Raw genomic sequence first — 14,031 nt, forward strand, 5'->3', positions numbered from 1 at the left:
CTAAAGAACTATAGGCTACATTCCTTTCATACGGAAGCAGAACAAATCACCCTACTGGCAAATCGCCCCACGTTTTCACCAACTCGCTCACTTTTAAAAAAATCGCCCCAAACTGTTTTACTAACTCGACCCACTTTTTAAAAAAATCGCTTCACTTTTGAAAAGTAAAATCCCGTTCATTTTTCTCCTGTTAACTCGCCCTACTTAATAAAAAAATGGCAAAATCTAGATGAATATATAATTTTCAGGTCTGCCAACTCGTTCCTTTTTTTTTATTAAACTATTTTTATTGACTATGAGGTGGCACTACAAATCATAAGGACTTCTCTATTTTTCCTAACTGGGGCGAGTTGGCAAGACTCAATTAATCAGGATTTTTCTATTTTTCACAAGTGGGGCTAGTTGGCATTCACGTCACAGAAATACTGATACACACTTCTACAAGAACTACAAAATAGATATAAGAAGATGTGGTATGAGTGCCAATTAATGAGACAACTCTCCATCATAGTCACAATTTGTAAATGAAAACAAAAACATTATAGGTCAAAGTACGGTATTCAACACGGAGCCTTGGCTCACACCAAACAGTAAGCTATAAAGGGCCCTATAAATGACTAGTGTAAAACCATTCAAACGGGATGAACATGTATATCTGACGTTTTCATTATTAAAAGGTATTGATTTTATTTATGAGTGGGACAGGAACATAGATATACAACATTTTTGTACAACGGGATTGCGTCTTTTGCATCAAGTGGGGTGAGTTGGCATTACTGAATTCATCAGGAAGTGGGACAGACCTTATTTCAGAGGAATTTTTGCCCTTCAGAAATGGAGCAAGTTATTCAACCTACATGTATTTTCATTGGGATTTTACCCTTTTTCCTAAGAGGGGCGAGTTGGTAAACAAAATTGGGGCGATTTTTCTGAAAGAGGGACGATTTTTCTGAAAGAGGGACGATTTTTCAGAAAGTTGGGCGAGTTGCTGTAAAAGTGGGGCGATTTGCCAATGGGGCGATTCTTTCATGGATTCTTTCATACTTTGAACGACAAAATTATTTTATATCTCTACCTGTAATTTAAAAGTTTCTACGGTAGAGTCAATGTTAATCTAACCATTTGGTTTCCAGTACTTGAAATATTTCAATCGTATGGGGGTGGATTTAACATACATAAATAAAATACAAAAATAAGAAAGCAATGCATGAGGTTGTTTAATTGATATATATGTATGCCTCTTTGTGCGTCTTTGTTAAATATTCGGGTCTTTTTTATCTGTGTGATTAAGTTATTTGTGGTACTTGTACATCCTGTCATTATTGTTTATGATATTCTCGTATTCTTGTATTTCATTTTTGCTAATGTGCTTTGTCTATAGGCTTTTTGGTGTTACATCGAAACATATAGCGTGGCCCTGTACTTATACATCCCGTTATTGTGCTTTGGTAAAACATGTTTGTTGCTTGTTTTCGTTATTGATATGTGCTCTCTCTACATGCCTTTTTATGTTTCTTTATTACATATAATATGTGACGTGGCTCTGTACTTATACATCCCGTTATTGTGTTATGGTACTGTGGTAAATTATGTATCTGTGTCTTTAATTTTTGCTAATATGTTGCCATTTGGTGCTTCTTTGTTACATATTTTTTTATTTGTGTAATGTTTAAGATTATAACACACTGTTAACTGCTGTATTTCTAACATTTCTACCTTTAATGTCTGTTGGTTTTGTTCGCGCATCGTTGCCAATATAATGGAATTTGATGCGACTGTCATACAAGTGAAAAGTTTTGCTAGCTATAAAACCATGTTCAATCCACCATTTTCTACATAAATGCATGTATCAAGTCAAGAATATGACAGTTGTTATCCGTTCGTGTGATGTGTTTGGGCTTTTGATTTTGCCATTTGATTAGGGACTTTCCGTTTTGAATTTTCCTCCGAGTTCAGTATTTTTGTGATTTTAATTTTTAATACAGCTCGATAGCTTCAGACGCACTATGTTTAACCAGTCTATGATGTAATTCAAGTTTTAATGCGAATATGGTGACTACAAATAAAACAGCACTCAAAACATAAAACCAAATATAAAATATAAAAAAGGAAGACAAAAATGGAATGACGAAAACGATATTTTCACAGAGACGAGAAGAAATTAGATCACAACACGGATACAAAATATGAAACCAATCAGCAATATTAGGTTATGATTAACCATAAATACAAATTTAAAATTCAAACTCAGTACCAGTATTTAAAAAAAAAATGAGTTAACAACCAATCAATCTAAGGTTTTGACTCGAAGAATTTATACTTTAGTTTCACTGTGGTCACAAAGCTAAAACAACTAAACACGAACCGATCAAAACGATTTCTTTAATTCTCAAAACAGCACTTACGAAAGGTTGGATAAAAAGAAACGGATATAAATTGTCAAAAAAGCATTAAAATTATTTTTTTATCATGCGTGTAAGCGGAAAAAATACGGAAGCGTATTAGGGACATAGAAAAAATAAAATTGGCAGTGAACTTTTTTTTTCAAAGTCGAAATTTTGACTTTTCAAATCTCGAAATTTTGACTTTAACTTGAAATTTTGACTTTTCTAATCCTGAAATTTTGACATAAACTTGAAATTTTGACTTTCAAAAATCTTGAAATTTCGACTTTTTGAAAAGTCGAAATATTGACTTTTTTGAAAGTCGAAATTTTCACTTTAAACTCAAAATTTCGACTTATTTTAAACTCGAAATTTCAACTTATTTTAAATTGAAAATTTCGACTTTTTTAAACTCGAAATTTCGACTTTTTTAAAACTCGAAATTTCGATTTATTTTAAACTCGAAATTTCAACTTATTTTAAATTCAAAATTTCGACTTTTTGTAAACTCAAAATTTCGATTTTTTTTTGCAATCGAAATTTCAACTTTGATCTCTTTTAAAACTTTGATGTTAGTATTCAAACACAGTTATAAAATTTTAGAAGGAGTAGACATGGAGGCAAATGATTAAAGCGTCATCAACACATTTTGGCAATTTATATTTTGAAACAGGTTTTGTTCCATGTTTTAGTTCCCACAACACAGTCATAGAATCGTCATATCTGAGAACATTTAGCATCGCAGTTTCAAAGGCCTGTTTGGTTTCCCAATAGCAACTTGTTTAAACAATGGTAAAATCAAGTAGCCAAAAATGCCATGCATATTCAGAACGACAAATGAGCTGCTCGGTTTTCTAGTTTTGTGAATTTTGAAATAAATAAATGGTTCTTTTTCTGGAATATTGATTAAACTCTACAAGTTGACATCCATATGACACAACCATTAACCCTTGTCTTTATATATTAGACTGTTGAATAAAAGTATGTCGTAACATGGGTGTATCGGAATAACGGGGTTGTCTTCATACACATATCTGAAGTCCAGGCTTGAAATATGTATTTGAACGTGAAACATATTTTATTTATTCTTCGGCAAGAACAAGATTTTCTATCTAAAATAACCTCTTTAAAATGGTTTAGTTTATTAAAATGTTTTTATTAAGTTTATGATGTTATTGCTCTCCGCTTGCTGATATAAATGACTGTGAATTTGGTAATCGCAAACGTATAAATACTTAGGAAAAGTCGAAATTTTGAGTTAAAAAAAAAAGTAGAAATTTTGAGTTTAAAAGAATTCGAAATTTCGAGTTTAGAAAAAAACGAAATTTCCAGTTTTAAAAAGGTCGAAATTTTGAGTTTAAAGTCGAAATTTCGACTTTTTATTAAGGCAAAATTTCGAATTCTAAAAAAGTCAAAATTTCGACTTTTTGAAAAGTCAAAATTTCAAGATAAAAAGTTAAAATTTCGAGTTAAAGTCGAAATTTTAAGATTTGAAATGTAAAAAAATTTCGACTTTGAAAAAAAAGTTCACTACTACTTTTATTTTTTCTATGTCCCTAATACGCTTCCGTAAAAAAATGTTCAAATGTTGTATTTTACATAATTTCAATTAAAAACAATTCATCAATATACGTCTAAAAAATTAAGTACATGTTGTTCCTAATCAAATAAAGGTAAACCATACTTATTTGTTATAAGGTTATTATTAATAGGTCTTACAGGTTTTTAAGTTCGAATAAGATTGATGTGAAATCAAAATAAACTATAAGTTAATAAGTTATTGAGTACTTAGAAGTTTCTAAATTTACTAATATATTATAAATAGTAAACGAGTTCAAAAAACGTATACTAGTATTAAATCAAATACAAAAGTCTTTGAATTTATATGGTAATTTAAAAGTGGTACAACAAATAAAGCAACACTGATATTGGCAGTGTTTGAATAGCATATGAAATTACGGAAATATATAATAGCCAATGAGACAACTACCCCACCCCCATAGTTCTAGTGATGAAGATATCACCATTTATAGGCCACCGTCTTCAACATGCAATTGTAAAAAATCAGCACCGTATAGTCGTATAGTATTTGACAAGAAAATTAGGAATCAAATACGTCAACCTTGGACATTAACGGCAATTCACATACCACACAAAATATAAGATAAACATAGACCTTATACATACCGTCAAGTAAGGAAACAACAATAGACGATGACACTTGATTATAGGGATTAGAAAAGAGGAAGTGGCCGGGTTAAGAGTCCCTTTTTACACAAAAATACACCTATAAGAAAAAAATCAATATGGCAGCCTATTCTGTCTACAAAAGATACCAAAGGTGCATTCATGAGTCCAAAACAACTGACATCACGATGACAAAAAACTAAACACGACGCAAAGACAAACAACAGAAAACAAAATACAATCGCGATAGAACATCTCAGAAACTCACCATAGATACCAGGATTTAAATTTTGTAGACCAGATGCCGCATGTTGCGTGTGCAAAAGACTCATCAGTGAGGGGGGATAGGACCTTTATCGGGACTTCGGGATCGGGTGTTTTTAAGCTCGGGATTTCGGGATTGACCCTTTCGGTATCCGGGAATTCTTATTTTATATTCCGGGATGTCGGGCTTTATTTTTTTAATTCGGGACCTCGGAATTTCGTCCTTTTAAGCCCGGGATTTCGGGATCAGGACCCCTCCTACCCCCCTCCCCCCCCAAATCAGTGACACTCGAATTAAAAATATTAAAAAGGCAAAATAAAGTAGTAAGTTGAAGAGCATTGAGGATCCAAAATTCCGGAAGGGTTTGCCAAAATCATTGCATGCCAAGAAATCCTAGCTAAAAATTCCGGTGGACCTCCTACGGCACCCATTAGTAGATACAGATTTAATTTCATTCAACAAATTAATTTATGACCTTTATGTACGTCTCGCTAAGAACACGACCATATACCAAATGGTCAATATTAATCATCCATGTAATTTGCTCTATGGGATATTTGCAGAATTTCAACGGAGGCAATTTCTTGGCATGGGTAGAAAATCCTAAGTATTTCGAAAAGACTGAGTGTAACATAACTCACACAAAAAACGGGGAAGATTTCCTTTGCTCTGGAAAGGTAAACAGATTCTATTCCACATATGGCACCCGTTGTGTTGCTCATAAAAATACAAACTTGGTGAGAAGTCTCATTCGGTAGGTCACATTCGAGGAAACGAAAGCAGGGTTGTAGTTATGGAAATTAACGTTTTAAAAAGATTGATAGATATTTGCAAGTTAGAAGTATAGGCTTTCCAAATACTAAAATAAATTCATAAATCATACTTTTTACAATAAATGACAACAATGAATAATCTTGACGCATATTTATGACTGTGAAATTTCGCGCACATGCGTATTTGTACCAACAAATATATGTATGATTGCCTCTTGGTATCTTCTTTTTTTTTACATTTCTTTATACCCGATTGCATTGAGTTTATAGGTAACGGTAATATCGTTGGTTAGCTTGCATGTTTGCTAAACTGTGAAGTCATTGTTCGGTAAGGTAGACACACTCATTGCAATCGGCTGTAAACATCTGCAATGCTTTTTAATGCACATCTTTGATTAGATGCCCAAATTTGGTGGAAAAATGTTGGCCAAAGCAGGACGAAATAGAACCCTGCCTTTTACTATTCCACAATTCGTCATGGTCTGCAGTAAGAGAAATTTAATTAACTTGGTGAATGATCACAATGGCGTTACTTTGGATAATTTAATGATGAGATAAATATATGTTAGTATTCATCATGTCTGTACATGTAGGTAGAACAAATCAATTACAAAATGTATTAAATCATCTTTGTTAAATATGTCTTAACCGAAATGTATATAACTTGCCTGAACGAACCTAAATAAGAAAGATCAATGAATTATTAGACATGGCCTATTCGTACCGAGTCAGAAATATGATAGTTGTGATCCATTCGTTTGATGTGCTTGAGCTTTTAATTTTGCAATTTCATTATGGGCTTTCAGTTTTGAATTTTCCTCGGAGTTCAGCATTTTTTTGATTTTACCTTTTTTTATCCTATAAAAGTCTGATTTCATCAGATGAAAAATTTTATATGATCTTGAATCTCTATTCATACAAAAATACTCTGAAAAAGCTATTATAACAAGAAAAAAATGTATTTCCTTTTTTTTTCAGTAGAAAGATGAATTGTTCAGCAGAAGATTAAATTACATTTAATTTTTTATGAGACAAACTGCATTCAATAACGGATACAACACATACGTGTACGTTAAGGTTGCCAACTTCATATCTTAACAGACACCTAGAAATTGACAATGAGGGTAGGTTGAGAACAAAACTTTACGACAAAAGAGATGATGTCAGATTCCCATTTGTGAACTTACCATTTATATGCAGCAACATTCCAGCAGTGCCGGCATAAGGATTATATCTCTCACAGTCGCTTTGATATTCAAGAGTTTGCATTTCCTATCATTTTTTCTTTGTTAGATCATTGTTGCTAGCAGGCGATTATGGAATTTTTGTTTCACAGATGACGACTATTCCAATTATCGTAACCATACTCCCAATCTCTTCTCCTCGAATTTTACTTACAGAATTGGACTTAACACCGGGTTTGTACATAGATACGCAACACGACGGTATCCACATTTGAAGCTGGATATGCTCACTCTTCCAGAACACCTGATATCACATCAGTTGTTGGCAGGGTTCGTGTTCTTTAGCATTTAGTTTTCTATGTCATGTCTATTTTATTGGTTTGTTTTCAACTTATGAGTTTGACTATCCCTTTGTAATATTTGCCTCTCTTTTAATATCTCTCTTTGTAGCGATACGTCAAAGTGTCCAACGTATTTGTTTCCCTTTTGTTGTTTCCATCTTTCCTATACACCTTCTTCATTACTTTTGATAATTTTAGTATCTAGACAAGACTCCAATTAAATAGTTGTTGAGTTAATTTCTGACTTGATTGTGAAGGATTTAGTAATGTTTTATCTGGTCTCTTAAATTGATAGGATTTTAGAACCATCAGTAACATCCATGTCTAAGTATTTGTGCAGAGCATATTCATCGTTCTTTTTAAAATAACCAGGGTGACTAGGGTATAGAATTAAGTTATCGGGGTTTTTTCCTTCGGTCAGTAGTATTTCATAGGCGTATGTTTGGTTGTGTGGGATGTATAATAAATACACAACCACGTCTGATTGGAATGGGATATAAAATCCGATCCCAAATGTGAAGAAAGCGAAACAATATCTTCACGTTATTTAAAGACCATCGCAACATCTCTATGTATAACAGATTATTTGGTTGAAGATCTCTTCTAATTCTGTACGCCTTTCAGTCAGATGAGTATTTCATTTAGTATGTAGAAAATTTGAATGGCAGTATTATTGCATGTTTAATAAAATTAACGGTACCAATTTTCTTGCACCAGATGCGCATTTCGACAATACATGTCTCTTCAGTGATGCTCGTGGCCAAACTATTTGAAATCCAAAGCTTATATAAAAGATGAAGAGCTATAATCAAAAAGGTCCAAAAAGTATAGCCAAATCCGTGAAAGGAATCAGAGCTTTGCATGAGGGAGATACATTCCTTAATTTATAATAATTTCTATCATTTTGTAACAGCAAATTTTAATAGCACAAAAAATCTGTATTTTCATGCCAGTACCGAAGTACTGGCTACTGGGCTGGTGATACCCTCGGGGACTAATAGTCCATCAGCAGATGCATCGACCCAGTGGTAGTAATAAAATTAACGGTACCAATTACGGTAATTTATATACAACGTTTCGATTTTATTCATAGAGCTGTAATTTAATCGCCATATATTCATATGGGTTCGTGAACACCGTAACAAACCAGTAACCTTGTCTTTCGTTACCAGTGACGACTGACAGATAGTAAGTTGGCTTTTTTTTAAATAACATAATATTAATCTGCAATTAGACTACATTTGATCGCAGGCCGGTTGAAATTTACGAACTACATAAGGTAAGACATTCTAGCGAGTTCTAATGATTTTCAATTTGAGACACTGTTTGCACTATGCTTTACTCAAGTATAATGATTGACTGCCTTGCCAAGTAAATAACAAACACTACATAACTATCAGAAAACAATCATAAAAATCAAGATATGCAATATTTTACTAAATGAAACTAGGCTAATTTTACCATCAAGCTATTAATGTATTTGTTGTCCGACCAATGTCATATGCACTAATTTTGTTTGTAAATCCATATAATGGTGACTGTCTGGCTGTGCGGGATGTATAAATACGCAGCCACGTCATTTCGGAATAGTAACGTTAAATTTGATATGATTTGGCACAGTCTCGGCACGTTAGAGACCCCTCGCATCAACTCCTTGAAGGGTTCGTTGATGGTCTGTTGCAGGCAAAATTAAGTTCTCCTAGTCAATATACCCAAATTTCAAGTTGTAGTCGAATTTACTTTCCTTAGTCCCGGTTGACATACTTTGAAGAACATACCGGTTGGATTTATCGTTTGTTTGTTTGTTCTTTTGAACAACAATATTTTAATGTTAATCTGCAATTAGAATACATTTGATCGCAGACCGGTTGAAATTTACGAACTTCATAAGGTAAGACATTCTAGCGAATTCTAATGATTTTCAATTTGAGACACAGTTTGCACTATGCTTTACTCAAGTATAATAAATGGCTGCCTTGCCATGTAAATAACAAACACTACATTACTATCAGAAAACAATTATAAAAATCAAGATATGCAATTTGTATAGGTACCTCCGGACGTATTTATTAGTCGAATTTACTTTCCTTTGTCCCGGTTGACATACTTTGAAGAACATACCGGTTGGATTTATCGTTTGTTTGTTTGTTCTTTTGAATTTGTATAGTTACCTCCGGACGTATTTATTATTTATACTGCACTCGTTCTATTTGAGCAGTCAAAATGCGTTGACCGTATATTTCTATGTCATATACAGTCACTGACATGATATCACTTTTCCTCATGAATATTTAAATAGAAATTGCCGAAATTATAATTAAGTATTCTTATGACCAATTCAACCTGTTCTTGTTTTCAATGTATACAACAACTTAAACTTATTTCTTTTGCAATTTATTTAAAAAAAAACATATTTCACTTGTTAATATTTTTGGTCCGCAAACTATAAATCATTATGTTTTATGCTTATTTTATGCTTATTGTTGATAATTTATTTCATTTTCAAACAAATTCGTTCGCCATCGATTGCGAATATCAACAGGTAATGTACATTTCATCGTGTTGCTTATTTCTCCGCCTGTATGATGCGAGGCCTTTTTACTCCGCCTGCATGATGTGAGGCCTTTTTATAAAAGGGGGAACTTTCCCAATAATTAGATCAAATGATAAAATTAACACATTAAACAACAATTGAAAATGTTTTTGTTTTAGATTGCAGTATAAAGACAATAATAGTGCATTGACTTGACATATCAACGATATGAGGATTCGGCCCGAAACGGGGAAAAAGCTCGGCAGAGTCTCGCATTTCCCCGTTTCTTAGCCTCATCCTTATATCGTCGATATGTCAAGTCAATGCACTATTATTGTCTATGTATTACTGGAATGATATGGACGACAACAGCATGACAATATAAAAACTGAAGAGTAATTTGTCTTAATCATATGCATACAGTATGTAAAATCTATATAATACATCATGTCTCAACTACATGGTTTTAATCTTAACGCATTGAACAAAGAAATGTGACAGTTTTATTATATTCTTATGCAAAAAATGTGACTTTAAATAAAAAAAAAAGTATGCTTCAATTGGTTAAATAGAGATATTCTATCTTGGTAAATATTGTAAATTAGTTAATTACACAATTTTTGATGAATTGCTACATATGCAGAAATATGTTTATGATTCAATTACATACGGGAATTGATTTATTAATTTGATATAACCATGTGCACTTTGTCATGCTTATTTGTGTTCATGATCGTTTAGTTGTATTCTTCTTACATATGTTCCATTCTAATGATTCTTCTGTTTCATGCATTGAAATGAATTCACACACAATTAACATACTAAATGTAATATCTAGATTGTTAATTAAGCGATTTGGGTTTCAGTTTTCGTTTTTTTTTATTGAGGCAATGGCCACGTTTTGGGTGGGTTTTTTTTTTTTGCTACTTTTTTTTACATTTTGTAATTTTGGTAAATCACCCTCATCCACCAAGTGTCAATATATATATACCGCTTTTGTTGTCAAAAACAATGGAAAAGTAGTTTTTGCAAAGGCATATAGCGTGGCCTATATGAGTAGCGTGTTTTGTTGCCAAAATCGTACTATAGTTTCAAATTATCCCTTAATGTCACTTCATATTTATAACCGTACAATGCGTATACTCGTTATAAAATTTTGTTTTTATAATTGTTCATGCTAGAAGTTATAGTAATAGATTATGAATATTAATGAATGAATGGAAAACACAATCCTTTGAATTTCCAGCATACAACATAATGTCATTTTAATTTCTAACTGGTTTCCAGAATCATTATTCAATGGCAGTTACTATCCAATAGTCAGTTTCTATGTATGTTGGTGTTTGATTTTGTTGTAGTTCAGTGTTTCTGTTGTTCCGTTGTTTTCCTCTGCTAGTTGTTGTGTTTCCCTCGGTTTTGGTTTGTTACCTAAATTTGTTTTCGTAATCGATTTATGATTTTAATTGATAGCGGTATACTACTGTTGCCTTTATTTAGGTGCTTTCCTGCCATGATGAGTCGTATGTAGACGCGTCTGGCGTATTACATTATAATCCTAGTACCTTTGATAACTATTATCAATTTGTAATGATATATAATTCAATTGACTCATTTGCTTTATTTTTTTCAGGCTTTAAATTGCAAAATCAATAAAAACAACATGTTTAGCACATGCAACCACCATTACAACAAAAGGCTATCTCACTTTTGCCAAAAACACGACGAGGTCATTTGTGCTAAATGTATTCCGGAATCACACGAAGAATGTCAAAATGTACAGCCCATTGAAAAAGCTGCCGATACAGCTAAATTTGGGTACGCTTTGAGTTCTTTGGAAACGCGAATTCAGAACTTGAAACTCATCGTTACAGATATGCTGAGAGTAAATGCAGATAATTTCTCAACTTTAAATGATCAAAAACAAACAGTTAAGAAGAAGATCAAGCAAATTCGAAGTGGCATAAACGCGTATCTTGAGAAGTTGGAGAACGAACTCGGGAATGACCTTATGGAAAAGTATAAAGTTTGTGTTAAAGAAATTGACAAGGAAAGACAAATTTATCTACAGCAAAAAGAAAATTTGGATGATTGGACTCGTGAAATAAAAGCAATGAAAAATCACGCTTCTAGTGTTCATCTGTTTTCTATGGCGAAGCTATTGCATCCAAAACAAAAAGCCAATGAAGATTCTGTACAAAAGCGCCTAGCAGATTCCAAAACTTCAAACATTGAATTTGAGCAGTCCAGAATACTTCTAGACTTTAAAAGACTCGTCATGTCGTATGGAAAGATATCTATCAGAGAGTCACCGGCATTGATGTCTTCTGCCCATAGAAAAGCTTTTGTTATTCCATCATTATTATCCAGAAATGATAAACCGCCGTCTCCAGTAGTTAGCAAATTTGAAACTTCAGTATTTGGAAACAATGTAGATGTTGTAAGAGGTTGTTTCTTGCCAGATGACAGACTTTTCATACCAGACAGTAAAAGCAAAATTATATACGTCTGTAAAATCAACGGAGCAAATATAAAAAAAATCAAATTAAGACACATTCCTAAAGACGCCTGTGTCTTGGACAGATCCCATGCGTTAGTAACATGTGGTGACAGCGGCATCATGATGGTAGATTTACGAACTCTGTCCCCGGGAACTATGATCATCCCTGGTGGACATTGTTCTGCCATAAGTTGTAATAAAGATAAAATATTTGTAGTGAACGATGAATGCAAAGTAAGTGTGATTGATTTAAAAGGAAAAGTACTAAAACAAATTACTACTCGGTACGACCCTTATATGATCACAAGCAATAAAACTGGTGTTATATTCTGGACCAATTATAACAATAACAATGTAAACAGTATACTGCCGAATGGAACTAGCCAAAATGTGTATTCTGGTTCTGATTTGCGCGAAAGCACTGGAATCGCAACAGACAATCGCGGAAACGTATATGTCGCAGGTTGTGATTCGTCCAATATCATCAGTGTTTCAAGAACTGATAAATCAAGCAAAACTATGTATGCTAAACGGGATGGAATAAGTAGTCCTCTAGGTATTGCTTTAAGCACAGACAAATCGAAACTGATGGTTATAAACAATAAACAGATCCGAGTTTATAGAACTCATTCAAACTAACCAAATCTTCTTTTAAAAAAAAGTCCTACAACTATGTATATGTGATGTATTAATTGACAAATAATTTGTTTTGCGATATATTTTAGTGCAATTGTGCTAGAAATACCTCTTTTCAATTTTACAGCATGGTTATGTTCATTTGTTTGTAAATAAAGAGATGTAAAACTATATATATATTTTATAGCATGACACAAATGAATTAGTTCCTCCAAAGATCTTACATAACTTATATATTACCGGTACCAATTTTACTGCTTGATGTGCAATTTGACAGTTAATCTTCAGTGATGCTTGAGGTCAAAATACTTGAAATCCAAAACTAACACAAAAAATGCAAAAAGTTGTATATTTGATCATAAATGCTAATTTAACCAAAGTGCCACCTAGTCCGTAGACGGAAGTATCAAAATGTCTTTTTTAAATTTGAAACTAAAACGAACTTCCTTAAAGAGCATGATTAGTATCGGTCATTTCAATTGATTATTAAATTTACATATTGTATATTTGTTATAATGTATTTTGTTTTTGTTACGTTATTTTATATGTGATTTTTGTTTTAAAGAATAAAACTTGTAAATTGTACACAAGGCACCACTACTGATGTAGATTAGGGAGCGCCATACTGACAAATATTCTTTTAAAGAAGTAAAATAAAACTAAAACCGAACTCCGAGGAAATTTCTAAACGGAAAGTCTTTCAGCAAATGACAAAATCAAAAGTTCAAACACATCAAACGAATGGATAACAACTTTTATATTCCTGGCTTGGTACTATTAGTTACATAGTGTGCTAGTGACCTAAAACGGTATATATGGGGTCAGTAAATTCAATTCCATATGGAATTTACTGACATTATATATACCGTATTTCGTCACTAGCATACTATGTAACGAATTTATCTTACCCATTATCTTAACGTGTGGAAACTAGTGACTTATCAAAACGAGCAAGTCTTCAATACTGTTAGTATTAAGAAACTACTTCATTGATCCTACAAAAAACAGATGCAAACAATAACAACTTATTAGGATTAAATGTTTTTTATGAATTTATTTCAATCTTAATCATCAATTTCTTCGTCTGTTGAAACCTAATAAAATTTAGTCTCAGTACCGTTTTGTTTTTATAAAGGGTCGTAACACCACATCTAACCGTGTATGAAATAAGGCCCGCCTCCCTTCTAACCTTATATGGAATATAAAGGGACGTAACACCACTTCTAATCGT

General features: G+C 32.8%; 1 long non-coding RNA gene across 1 annotated transcript; it reads left to right on the plus strand.

Annotated features, from left to right (window-relative positions):
- Positions 1-8,333: 8,333 nt before the first annotated feature.
- Positions 8,334-12,812, plus strand: LOC143083328 (uncharacterized). The gene is made up of 2 exons (XR_012980642.1): positions 8,334-8,413; positions 11,298-12,812. It is a non-coding gene; the product is annotated as an uncharacterized LOC143083328 (long non-coding RNA).
- The last annotated feature ends 1,219 nt before the right edge of the window (positions 12,813-14,031 follow it).

This window comes from Mytilus galloprovincialis, chromosome 1, assembly GCF_965363235.1.
Source record: "Mytilus galloprovincialis chromosome 1, xbMytGall1.hap1.1, whole genome shotgun sequence".
In the NCBI taxonomy this organism is placed as follows: domain Eukaryota; kingdom Metazoa; phylum Mollusca; class Bivalvia; order Mytilida; family Mytilidae; genus Mytilus; species Mytilus galloprovincialis.